A 12,014-nucleotide genomic window follows, 5' to 3' on the forward strand; every position below is an offset into this window, starting at 1 on the left:
GAGTTCGACACGGGCAGACTCCAAACTGCGGCAAGTTTCGCTCCCTCCTCTGCTGTTCTGCTGGCGCAGCCAAAAGGAAGCCTCCACGAAACACCAGACTGCGGCTAAAAACCTGGGCCACGTTCAGTAGGAAAACGAAGTGGAATGTTGCAGAAATAAATGTAACGACGAATAGAACTGACGTGATTCCATATTCATCAAGTCAGACAACATGTTTGTCCAGTGGTACATATTTCCAGAGCCAGCATTTGCATATTACTATCTGAACTTTCTACAACGTTGTGTCCTCCTGAGCGGCCAGGTGGTTAAATTGTGTAACAGTTTGAAGTTTTCCTCGTTCGTAGCTAGTTAGTTGACCGTATCAAAAGATTACGAGTGGCTAGGCTACTTTAGCGTTCAGTGGCGACGTACCGCTATCTGGATGGAATGTTGGTGTTTCTGAACAGGACATTTTTATGTTTACCTCGAGAACAATGTATCATCCGGTTCGAGCGATTTCTTTAAATGAATTCGCAACACTAGTAACCACCTACCTTGACATAATTCGAAAAAGTCCACTGTCCACTTTTTCTTAGTCAGCTTTAAAGATTTAGTAGCCTAAAGTAGGCAGGTTTTTTTTTACAGGTCAACTGTCAAGGTAAATAAATATTACAATGGTCTGAGCAAGATGGCAGTAAAAACCCTTTCTATATTGATACTTGACAGATAATATTTTAGCTGGCTCCCAAGTAGACTATGTTGACACAGCCACGAGTAATGTTCTTCAACTTGATCTCTATGGATAAATCATCAAATGCGTGTAGGTCAATGCTGAAATTGTGAATACAGCAGGGAACGATCAGCCTGATACAATTTGAAATTGCCTTGATCGTTGGCAGGCGTCGTCCATTATTATTTGCATAGATCCACTTCACATGGGAAGGGAGTTTTACAAAGATAGCTCGTTTTAATTTCACTGCACCAATATGGGAATTGGGCAGTGCTACAGGAATCTGCAGGTCTCAAAGTGTACACCTAATGGCTGAGATCCTTTTAACACATACATTTGGATAGTCAAGCTTGCTTTGCCCTCATGTTGGCGCTAGGTATCAATAGCCAATCCAGTAGGGGCTGGAGACTACGGTGAGCTTCGTTTGGTCAATAGCAACGTGATGTTGCAGAGTATTTGCATAAAGTTCACCATTCCCAATTTTGGTCCCGCCCTGTCCACGCTCCCTCACCCATCTTCGCGTCGCCCGATGGTCACCTGCCCACTGCTTCAGTTGTTGGCGCTGTTGTTTCATTGCCCCTATGTGCTAGGTGGATTTCCAGTGGAACAGCTGAGATCCACAAAGCAAGTTGGGGGCGACGAAACAACCTTTGGGCGTGAGCATGGGAGAGAGAAGTGAACAGGGTGACACCAAAAATTGGGGAAAGCTGAACTTTATGCAAATACTGTGACATTGCATTGCTATTGACCAATCGAAGCTCACTATGGTTTCCAGCCCCTACTGGATTGCTGTTGATACCTAGCACTAGCTAGCCTGTTTGCTAGTACAAATATGAGGGCGATGCGAGCGTGGCTATCCAAATTCATGCATTAAAAGGATCTCGGCCATAAGAGCTGTGTGCACGTGTGCATGGCGTGCATGTGTGTGTCTAATGGCAGGTGTGTGTGACTCCGTTACCTGTGAAAGTTTGTTGCTGTATGTGTACATAGGCCACATACGTATAACGAGTGTCAAAGGGATGAGATGCAACACTGAGTCTGAACATCAAATAAAAATGTATTGGTCACATGCTTCGTAAACAACAGGTGTAGACTAACAGTGAAATGCTTACTTACGGGCCCTTCCCAACAATGCAGAGAGAGGAATAGAAAGATGATGGAAAGATAATAACCGCCAGGTATAGAGGTCCTGGATGGCAGGTAGCTCGTCCCCAGTGACGTACTGGGCCATTTGCTACTACCCTCTGTAGCACCTTGCTGTCGAATGCCAAGCAGTTGCCGTACCAAGCGGTGATCCAGCCAGTCAAGATGCTCTCAATGGTGCAGCTGTAGAACCTTTGGAGGGTCTGATGGCCCATGCCAAATCTTTTCAGCCTCCTGCGGGGGAAGAGGCATTGTCGTGCCTTCTTCACGACTGTGTTGGTTGGTGTGTGGGTGAACTGGAGCAATCCTCCTCCAGCTGCAGTACTAGTAGCAGTAGTGTGGAATAGTAATCTGGCAGGTGGGGCCCGTGGGAGAAAAATGGAGCTAGGGAGAAAAATAGAGGGGACCTGCCTTGACCTGTTTCAGACATGAAGGCAAATCACTGCTGACTTTCTAGTAAGTCCCAGAGCCAGCTACTAACTCTGCTACTTCTTCCACCCCTTCTGATGGTGGAAACACAAGTACAAGCTAGTCCTACTGGGAGATGGGCACAGCTGCATGCATTGGAGATTCACTGTTTGTGCATACAGGGGAATTACCTACCCATTTCTGCCTTAGGAGGATTCAGAAGTACATGGGCATTAATGTTGTCGATACAAGCTGCTTCCTACCTGGTAGACCATCCAGCCAAGGAAAAGGCAATTTTACACCTTCGTGCCAAACCATTGAGAGGTTACAATGCCAAACAAAGCACGCTCCACACTTGAATTGCAATCCCTTCATATCCTGTCTGTGCGAACATTGGCCAAGTGGACGTGTTGGCTCAGTGGAGAGTACAACAACTTTTTTCCTCTGGGGTTATGTCACTCTTTCACTTTACTGCTTGTTAGTGTACATTACGTTGTCTAAAAACGATTTGCAGAGGATTGGAATTGGAAGCCTTCAGGGGTGCAAAAAGTTGGACCCGTTACCTGGGGCTTTCCCATCCGGAACCGATATGCATAAAAAATAAGTTATATAGAGACCCGTTCCGAACGGACCTGAGGACAACTAGACCCGTTCTTTATAGACATGGTCAGATCCAGACCCGGTTCGATCCGAGTGAGGGAAACGGCAGAAACGTCAATTTTTAAGATATTTATTACCCGGAGCTGATAAAGCGCGAGGTAGAGAAAGGTGACGCTCTAGCAGGGGCCGTGCTGTGTGTGTAGGCTACTGTGAGTGTGAGCGAGTGACACGGGAACAGGGAGGAGGGAGGGAGAAACCGCAACCAAACATAGCTGCCATAGCTAGGTTATTTATCATCCAATATGATTACTAGTACCTGTCTTGACTGCATCAAACCGGGAGAAGCTAGCTAGCTGGGCTAATTGAGGCTGCATGCGCTTTCTCGTCCTACACAGTTACAAACAACAACTCCATTCAGAATATAATGTAGCAGCCTACTTTTTGGCTCTTGGTCGTTGTAGACTATCATTCTCGTTTAACTTTTTATTCCATTTTAATTCCATCTTCCGTTTGATTAGATATCTCTTAACTTTTGCCCCACACTGAGGCTGATTGACTGTAGCCTATTGTCGCTTTGATGACTTATGATTGGCCAACAACAAGCTACATTTGCCCCTCTCGTGAAAAGCAAAGAGCAGCATAATATATGATACCATTTCTCTCTCTATGGCAGCAGTTGCGTTGGGATCTACAGTTTATAGATCCTTCCAGACAGGTCAGTTAACATTACACATACCCGTGACAATCAGATCCGACCCCTGACCTGCTCGGGTCCCGGATCGGATCTTGGGTATCCGGCTACAGGTGGATCCGTGAAGACCTCAAATTGGATTCCTGTAGACAATGTAGGAGTGCCTGTGAACTTTGTCATTCCAAATTGACTTTTTATGATCAAGAGTGAACGCAAGCAAAGCGGCAGAGTTTGTTCAGTGGGCAAAGTAATAATTTCCACTCTTCTCTCTTTTTACTACCTGGGCTTACACATGATTACATTTCCACAAGAAAGAAGCATGCAATGAAATGGCATCTGCTGCCTTTGGCTGAAACCAAAGCCTAATCATTATGGGTGTCCAATAAGAGTACAAATCAGAGTTACTAGGTGGACCTGAGGATTACTGAGTGGCTAAATGACTAGTCTGGAGATTAAATGGAAAATGTTGGTTTTCAAACTACCAGGCACATCAAGTGCTCCGGTGTTGGTGTATTTCATAGAACTGTAATGGCCTATAGCCCTAGATCGTATATGTCTAAAAATGTTATTTTAGTGAAAATACTTTCACTCTTCGACTGCTATGCCACCCAGGGATAGCAAAGTCAACGATACAGAGAATGATGTTCCAGGTTTCTTTAAAAAGGACCTCCCTGAAATAGCACAGATGAGTCATGTTGCGTTTAGTGAAGCACACAGCCCACATTTATTGTGAGAATGAAATAATGCCCTGAATATCCGGGACGGGCTCGTGTTGATGCTACGCAGACCAGCTGGACACTGCTGCCTGAGCGCCGGCAAAGGGTATGGATTTATGCTATAGACATTCCTTTGGGTGGGTGGGTGTGTGTGTGAGGAGGGTTATAAATTCCTCTATGGAGTCTGCTAACACTAGCTTTGCCTTTTGGGTGTGTTTTATTGGTGTTTTCCCCCAATGCTGCCTTTATGTTGAAGACCAAAGTGTTAGTGGTCCTCAACCCTTTTTCTCCAGCCGCGCTTTTATCAGTGGTGGGTGAGTGACGGGTCTTGTCTCTGTGATTTCAGCTGGAGTTCAAACCAATTGTGCGCTGTCTGTACTTTCTTGCAGCACCACTGATCTGTTATCAGTAAAGCGTTCCCAGTTCACACCGCTGTTCACTCACTCATTAAAGAACAGCCTTTGACCTACTGGGGAAGATCTGTTGTCACTCCAAAGATGTCAGCCCGGGCAAAACCAGGCTATATTTACCCTGTACAGAGCTACAGTATATTCCTGTGTAGGCCAGGGTGACTTCGGCAATGGCAAGACTTATTTAGAATCAATATTTTTTGGTTACTATGTGTCCCTGTTACCAAACAAACCAGGTTTCATGTTATTTTTATGTTACATTCCATTTCCACTACAACACAATTAACTAGCCTTTGGGCACTGAAACCCAAGCCCACATCCGCAAAGTCTTGAGCGTCCATAGAGTCTTTGCAAAAGACTCATCAAGGAATTTGTTCCCTTTCTCCAGGTGCGTAGAGGGAGTGGATAAAAAAGTAGCGTATCCGCCCAGACCCCTTTATTCACTGTAATTTGAGGGACACACAATAGATTGCCCCTCGTGGTGTAGCTTAGCGCTATGGCTTAATATAGCTCTCCTGTCACTGTTGCCGTGGTGTAAGCATGGGTGGGCGTCTCAAGTAGAGCAGGGCACTGTATGGTAAAGCCTGGGGGTGACTTAAGTTCCACTTGGTGTGTGTCTGTGCATGTTCAATTTGCCTGAAATGAAAGGTACAGGCTAAGTGTCCAACATGATTGGGTCTTGAGTGGCTTCACGTTGGTCCTTTTAGCAGACTCCTTTTGGCCTCGTTAGTGTCAAAGCGTGCAAAATGGGCAGCTCATTATTGGACGCTCCGATTGGATCTGGCAAACCCCTCTTTCAACCCGCTGATGGGTGATTGATGCAATAGAGGGAAAGGACACTGAAGCGACAAGAGTGCCGTTTCCTTGGTGGTCTGCTTTGTTGGAGCACATGGCTTTGTGATGGTAGCCTTCGTGTTATCAATGGGATGTGCCTCAGATCTTCCCTTAGGATACTGTCAGTATAGTCAGCTCTCTGGGATCACAAGGATCATGATGATCTGACAAGTTGATCAATGAACCCGTTTCTCAATGTATAGTCCCTGTTCCTGGAATTCTACTGGATGAGAACTACTACATGTCAAATTCCTTGTATACGGTTATTTCTTACAGTTGTGACAGGTAAGCAACCCAGTATGTTACCAAGCTTTGGCGGACAACTGTTGTCCTTCCTTATAATTATGAGAAACCTCATGTCTCAAAGGCTATATTTTAGTGTACCCAATTGTAATTAGCAAATATTTTCTTGTCCTTGTAGATGACAAGCAGTTGGCTGGCTGGATCAGCTGACTAAACTGTTAGCATTAGCTGGCTGTTGATACATTTACCTAAACCTACCCCTTTCCGAGGGGGGAGGTAGAAAACCACTTGAGATAAAATTCCTGAGCCATGAAATACTTCATTTGTGTGAACTCTGTAGACTTTGTTTCCAGACCCCAAAACAGTGCACTTGGGAAAATCTCTCCATGGCTGCCAAGTTTGTATTGTGAATTGATATGAGCTTGGAAGCTTTGACAGACCCTTTAAAAAGAGTGCTGGAGGCTAGTATAGCAGGTGTGCTGGTGAAGGGATGTGTTGGAATATGAGGAATTGGTCAGAACAGAGAATGTAAAAAATACTGTTCTGGATGATTTACCCATATGGTCCACTATCTCTAAATCTATTTTTGCTTGCCCTTTCTTGTCTCTACCTCACTTGTCTCGTACTGCATTTTTAAAATATATATTTTTTAGAACGTTCAGTAATGCAAGCTTTATTAAGTCCTCCATTTTGGGAAGCACAAGTAGGCTACAGAGGTGATTAAAACATATTGCTTCAGATTTTTTACTGCCGTTTCTCACAAAATATCAGCCATCTTTTTTGGCAACTATATCTGAAATCGTTAGGGATTATCCTATGGTTTTGAGGCTCACGCATCAGACTTAGAAAACGCCTCGTTGCCCCAGGAATTCATATTTATGTACCTCCAAATCTTGCTATCCTCCATCATAGCCGACCTGTAAACCATGTGAAGGTAAAGAATGTTTAGAGGGGGGACTTTCAGCATCTGGTCTTCATTTGGCGTACTTATTAGGGATGTAACGATTCACCGATACGTATTGGTACCCAGTTAAAATTATAAGATATGAGTGCATTGGTCCGCGGGACCCCAACCCGAGCCAAATGTAGCATGCATCGGTAATTGTCAGTTCACTAAAATGTTTTTCTCATTATTTTCTTTCTACCTACTCTTTTGTGACAACTGTCCTCTTCTTCAGCGTCAAACTAAGCATGTAACTGCATTGACAGTCATTGATCTACAAGTCATTTTGCATGCCGAACAACCCCTAGTCAAACAGCGCACTGTGTGACCAACGAGAGGTACTCAGCCTATTCCTGATCTTGCACATCTGCGCTGCACCTTCTGCATTCAAATGGTTGTGAAATGGCTTGTGCAATATAAGGCTTTTTTAGTTGAGTGATAACCAATATAATTTGATAGGTTATTGTTATCAAATGTGTTGTTGAAAATGTTGTTTTACCGGAATAAAAGTAGCTTAAGGGAGACATAACTCTCATCTGGATATAGCCTACCTGCTGATTGGGGCTTACATTAGATTTTATTTTGATTGTTCAGGTTCACCATCAGCAATAGTTTGGGTAGTTTTGCTTTAAATGATTGGTCTATGATTGGGATTTTTTTATATTTTTTATATACAGGGTAAAATGTATAATTTCATAACAAGGACAGCAATCACTTTTGCAAGAGGCACGGCATTGTCAAAGCGGGAGGAGAAGCAGTCCGTAAACTTCCAAAAGGTCAAAATCATTTGATTTTGAGACTCGGGTGAAATCCGAAGTTGTGCTATATATGTCATAGCACATTTTGTAAAGATAAATATTGATATGTTACTAGCTCAAACCTCTGGAAACACTGGGTGATGGTGATTTTCAGCTCAAAAGTTTAGGGAGAAAAAAGCAGGCTACATTGCCCCTGCTAATCTGATAGTGGGGTGGGAGATGCCCACCGGCACTAGTCTCCCTTATGGCTCCGCTCAGGTGAATACATACACCATTGACCAGGGATGGGGGCCACAAAAAGTCTGAACTCATCATGAGGGGCCACAGTGGCTCTTGGGTCTATGTACCCCCATCCATACCCACACATGCAGTCAGAGCCGGCCCTAGCCTTTTGGGGCCATAAGCGACATTTTGTTGGGAGGCTCCACTTCTTGACAGCAAACATTTTAGCGGCCCCCCTCTACGCCATCGGGCGAAGAGCAAATGTTGCAGTTTTAAAGCAAGTTTGCTGCAATTCTACACATTTTGCCATAGGGTGGAGAGAAACGTTTGCAGTTTTGAATATAATATCTGAGTTAGTGACTAACAAAATAAATGGGGTTTAGATAGCTGGCCGCCAGTTGCCCGTCCCTGACATATACATATTTTACACACACAGAGAGAGAAGTCAGCTCAGAGAGGCCCAGCTCTTCAGCTCCATCAGCAGCAGATTTGAATTTAGAATGGAAAATGAATGTGTTTATGTAACAACTGTTAGTGACTCAAATCTAACCAAATTGCATCGTATTGTTTCAAACCATGTATCGGCGATGCGTGTCGAATCGTCCCTAATGCTTAGCCTCCTCCATTTCCTTATCACTGAAACAGAGACTGATTTTGTCAATGTTGTTGCTGCAACACCAGAACATAAACATTTCCTGCTTCGTTGCATGATGACCCACATTAGTTTAATGTAAATGTAAATTAGTTTGATATTTTTCTGTTTTTGTACAGAGTTTAGTGCAGAGCCCTCATAACATCCTGGTACGCATGATTCTTTGGACCGTGATTGGACCACTGAAAAATTATTTAGTTAACTTCTCTTTCTCTCTTTGTCACCCACTAGAGAAAGCCAACATAATCATTGTTGTACTCACGCCAAGAATTATGTTGGTGGCTGTTAGATTAATTTGGATTTTAAGAATAATGACTAAAGGATTTTACCCCAAATACAGTATAAATGTTAGAATTATCATGTAGTGTCAACCCACTAACAGAGGGGGCGGTACAAAGGTGGGAGGAGTCAAGTCCAGGAGGTATAAAATCGTATGTTTGGGTCTTTGGCCCCAGAGCTCTCTCCATGAATAAAAATACAGATAAGACTTGTGGGTTGTGGACCTTGAATCATTGATGATTAAAACCAGAGCCTTACAACCTCTGGTAATGATTCAAGCTTAGGTTGAATTAGAGATAGAAATTCACATGACAGTGGCAAAGTGTTGTAGGCAATAAGTTCTCTCATGTTTAATCAGTAGCCCCTCCACTTTGGATCAACATTTGGTTTTGTACCACTTGGCACAAAGAAGGATCCACTCCATGTTTTGAGTACTTTCTCCCACGGTAATGGACTGACCTGGATGGTTATCATGCAGGTCCTGTACAGATACAGTAGGCTACACTGCCTGTTTGTGACACCTACGCCTATACAAAAGTATCCTCAAGAATGGCCCACGACATGCAATCCTTTCAATAAAAGAAAAGGAGGCAAGTGCTCAGAAAGCATGTAGAGCTCTGAGTCACAGCGATTGAACTTGGAGAGAAGTTAACGGGGAGAGAAGTTAAAAGATATATGTCTCGTTAATTCCTCGGCCACAGTTCTTTTATGTGTTCCTTGAATCTTCTGGACAGGCCAATATTTCTCAGCGTGGGCTCCCACCGATTCTTATCTACGGCTCCTCGACGAGTCCCTCTCGGCTGTTCTCACACGAGGAGTCTCCCTCCTCTGCAGCCCGCTGTTCTTACACGAGGAGTCTCCCTCCTCTGCAGCCCGCTGTTCTTACACGAGGAGTCTCCCTCCTCTGCAGCCCGCTGTTCTTACACGAGGAGTCTCCCTCCTCTGCAGCCCGCTGTTCTTACACGAGGAGTCTCCCTCCTCTGCAGCCCGCTGTTCTTACACGAGGAGTCTCCCTCCTCTGCAGCCCGCTGTTCTTACACGAGGAGTCTCCCTCCTCTGCAGCCCGCTCTTCTTACACGAGGAGTCCTCCCTCCTCTGCAGCCCATTCCAGGGGTTCATAGGGTATTTTTGGAAGTTAATGAAAAGAGAAATCTGAAGCGCTTACCCTTAAAAGGGATGTCTGGGTCAGGGTGGAAACTTGTGTTGTGTTTAACGTGTGTGTGTGTGGTACCAGTGTTGAGAACACTGGAATGTCGTGGGTTAGTGGGCTGGAAAGAGGGTGTGTGGTGGTGGTGGGGGGGGGGCACTATCTTAGAGTTGAAAAGGGGGAATATTTGGCATTTTTCAGAAGCCATTCCAGTCTGGTTCAAGGTGCATTCTTCATGTGGGAAAATGACTAGTGAGGAAGATGAACATCAGACTCTAATTCCCAGGATATCTAATCTATCCACAGCAAAGTCTTGTTACAGGACTGTACCAGTCTACAGTACATAACCTGTTTTTGAATGATCGTCTCAGATGAATTCATGTAACACACTCATTGGTACTTTGCACAGTAGACCTATCTCTGAAGTCAAAAGTATCTCAATCTTTGAACTTTTACCCCTGAGCATTGTATTCCATTTAAATTCCAGTCAATTCAAAAAGTAAACCAAATTCCAATTCCACATTTTCCTCATTGAAAAGCGTTGGAATTTCATTGTACTTCCTGAATTGAAATGGAGTTGTCCCCAACCCAGCTGTTCATTTTACAGTTGTTTATACTCTGACCATAGTACTACATTGAAATGGGTCTTTCAACTCCTGTACCATGGTATTTGAGCTAGACAAATGTTCCCAAGCATCTCTTTTTCGACACTCGCATGATTTAAGATGGGTCTCTTATTTTCTGTTGCTTTTTCGGTCGAGCCGGTCCTCTGTTTTTAGTTCTCTAGGCCTGTGGTTGGCAGATGGCCGGTCGGTCCAGCCTCGCCTTGCCAGCACCCCGCGAGCGACAGGAGTTCATCCCAAGGGCTCTTGTTGGTGTTTGGTCTCCGACAGCGCTTGCTTGCTGCTGCTCTGCTGTTCTAGGAACTCTGAGAAGACATTGACAGCGAATGTGTGGTTGACGGACTTTGCCATAGGTGTCTCTCATACTCACACTTCAAAGTGTGTGAGGGGAGGATGGATGGTGATGGACAGGGAGAGACGTGGGTAAAATGTGTACTTTTCTATTCTTGGCAGTTCCATCTTAACTCGTTCAAGGCCTTGCTGCTATTTTTTTGTGTTTTACTTCTCAGGCAGCGGGATTCTAGTCTTAACCAGAGAGAAAGAGGGAGGGTTGGAGAGAGAAAGAGAGAGTGTGGGGGAGGAACCGCAGGCTGCTTGTTAAACATGACCTCTAGAAGGATCGGGAGCTGTGATTAGCATATGTGCTGTCAGAGTGAGAGGACATCTAGGCAACAACCTGGAGCACCTAGCAACCAAACCCACCTCATTTGTCCACAGAGAGACACAGCCCTGCCTGCTGTAGCCAATTATGCTAATAGAAATATAATCTAGTCATTTTATTTCTGAGGTAAGCCAACATAAGCACCAGGCATAAGTCTATTGTAAACTAACTGTCCTGGGCCAGTATCCACAAAGCATCTCAGGAGTGCTTATCTAGGATCTGTCCATATAATGTTATTCATTATGATCTAAAAGGTCAAACTGATCCTAGATCAGTACTCCTACTCTGAGACTCTGTGTGAATAAAGGCCCTGATCTTACACTAGGGGTGTGAACATTTAAACGAAATTGTGACGTTAACGTTAAGAAAAACTCCCTGACCTAAAAAAAAAACGACTTTCTTTTCCTTTTCTTACACAACATTTTTAATCACAATACTACCACTAACAGGTCCTGATCATCATAGAGGGAAACAATTCAATTCAACAAATACCTAACGCAACAATGCTGTAACATTAGTAGGAGAGATGCATCTTTCAAATGATTTGCCACGGATGTAAAGTGCTCCGCATGTCATCGTAGTTAAGTTGGAAAGATTGCAGAGAAAGACAAGAGACCGCATATACGTCTCATTATTAATTAATTAATTTTTTTATAATAAAATCTTTGAGAACTAACAATTACCAAAATAAATGCTAGACAGTCAGGGAGAATTGAAAATTCCAAAAACAATTTAGCAATATACACTGCTCAAAAAACTAAAGGGAACACTAAAATAACACATCCTAGATCTGAATGAATGAAATAATATTATTAAATCCTTTTTTCTTTACATATTTGAATGTGCTGACAACAAAATCACACAAACATTATCAATGGAAATCAAATTTATCAACCCATGGAGGTCTGGATTTGGAGTCACCCTCAAAATTAAAGTGGAAAACCACACTACAGGCTGATCCAACTTTGATGTAAT

General features: G+C 43.7%; 1 protein-coding gene across 1 annotated transcript in view; it reads left to right on the forward strand.

Annotated features, from left to right (window-relative positions):
• Positions 1-12,014, forward strand: part of LOC121538977 (leucine zipper protein 1) — a 74,903-nt gene that overhangs the window by 296 nt on the left and 62,593 nt on the right. The gene's annotated exons all lie outside the window — the stretch shown is intronic.

This window comes from Coregonus clupeaformis, unplaced genomic scaffold, assembly GCF_020615455.1.
Source record: "Coregonus clupeaformis isolate EN_2021a unplaced genomic scaffold, ASM2061545v1 scaf0007, whole genome shotgun sequence".
Lineage (NCBI taxonomy): Eukaryota > Metazoa > Chordata > Actinopteri > Salmoniformes > Salmonidae > Coregonus > Coregonus clupeaformis.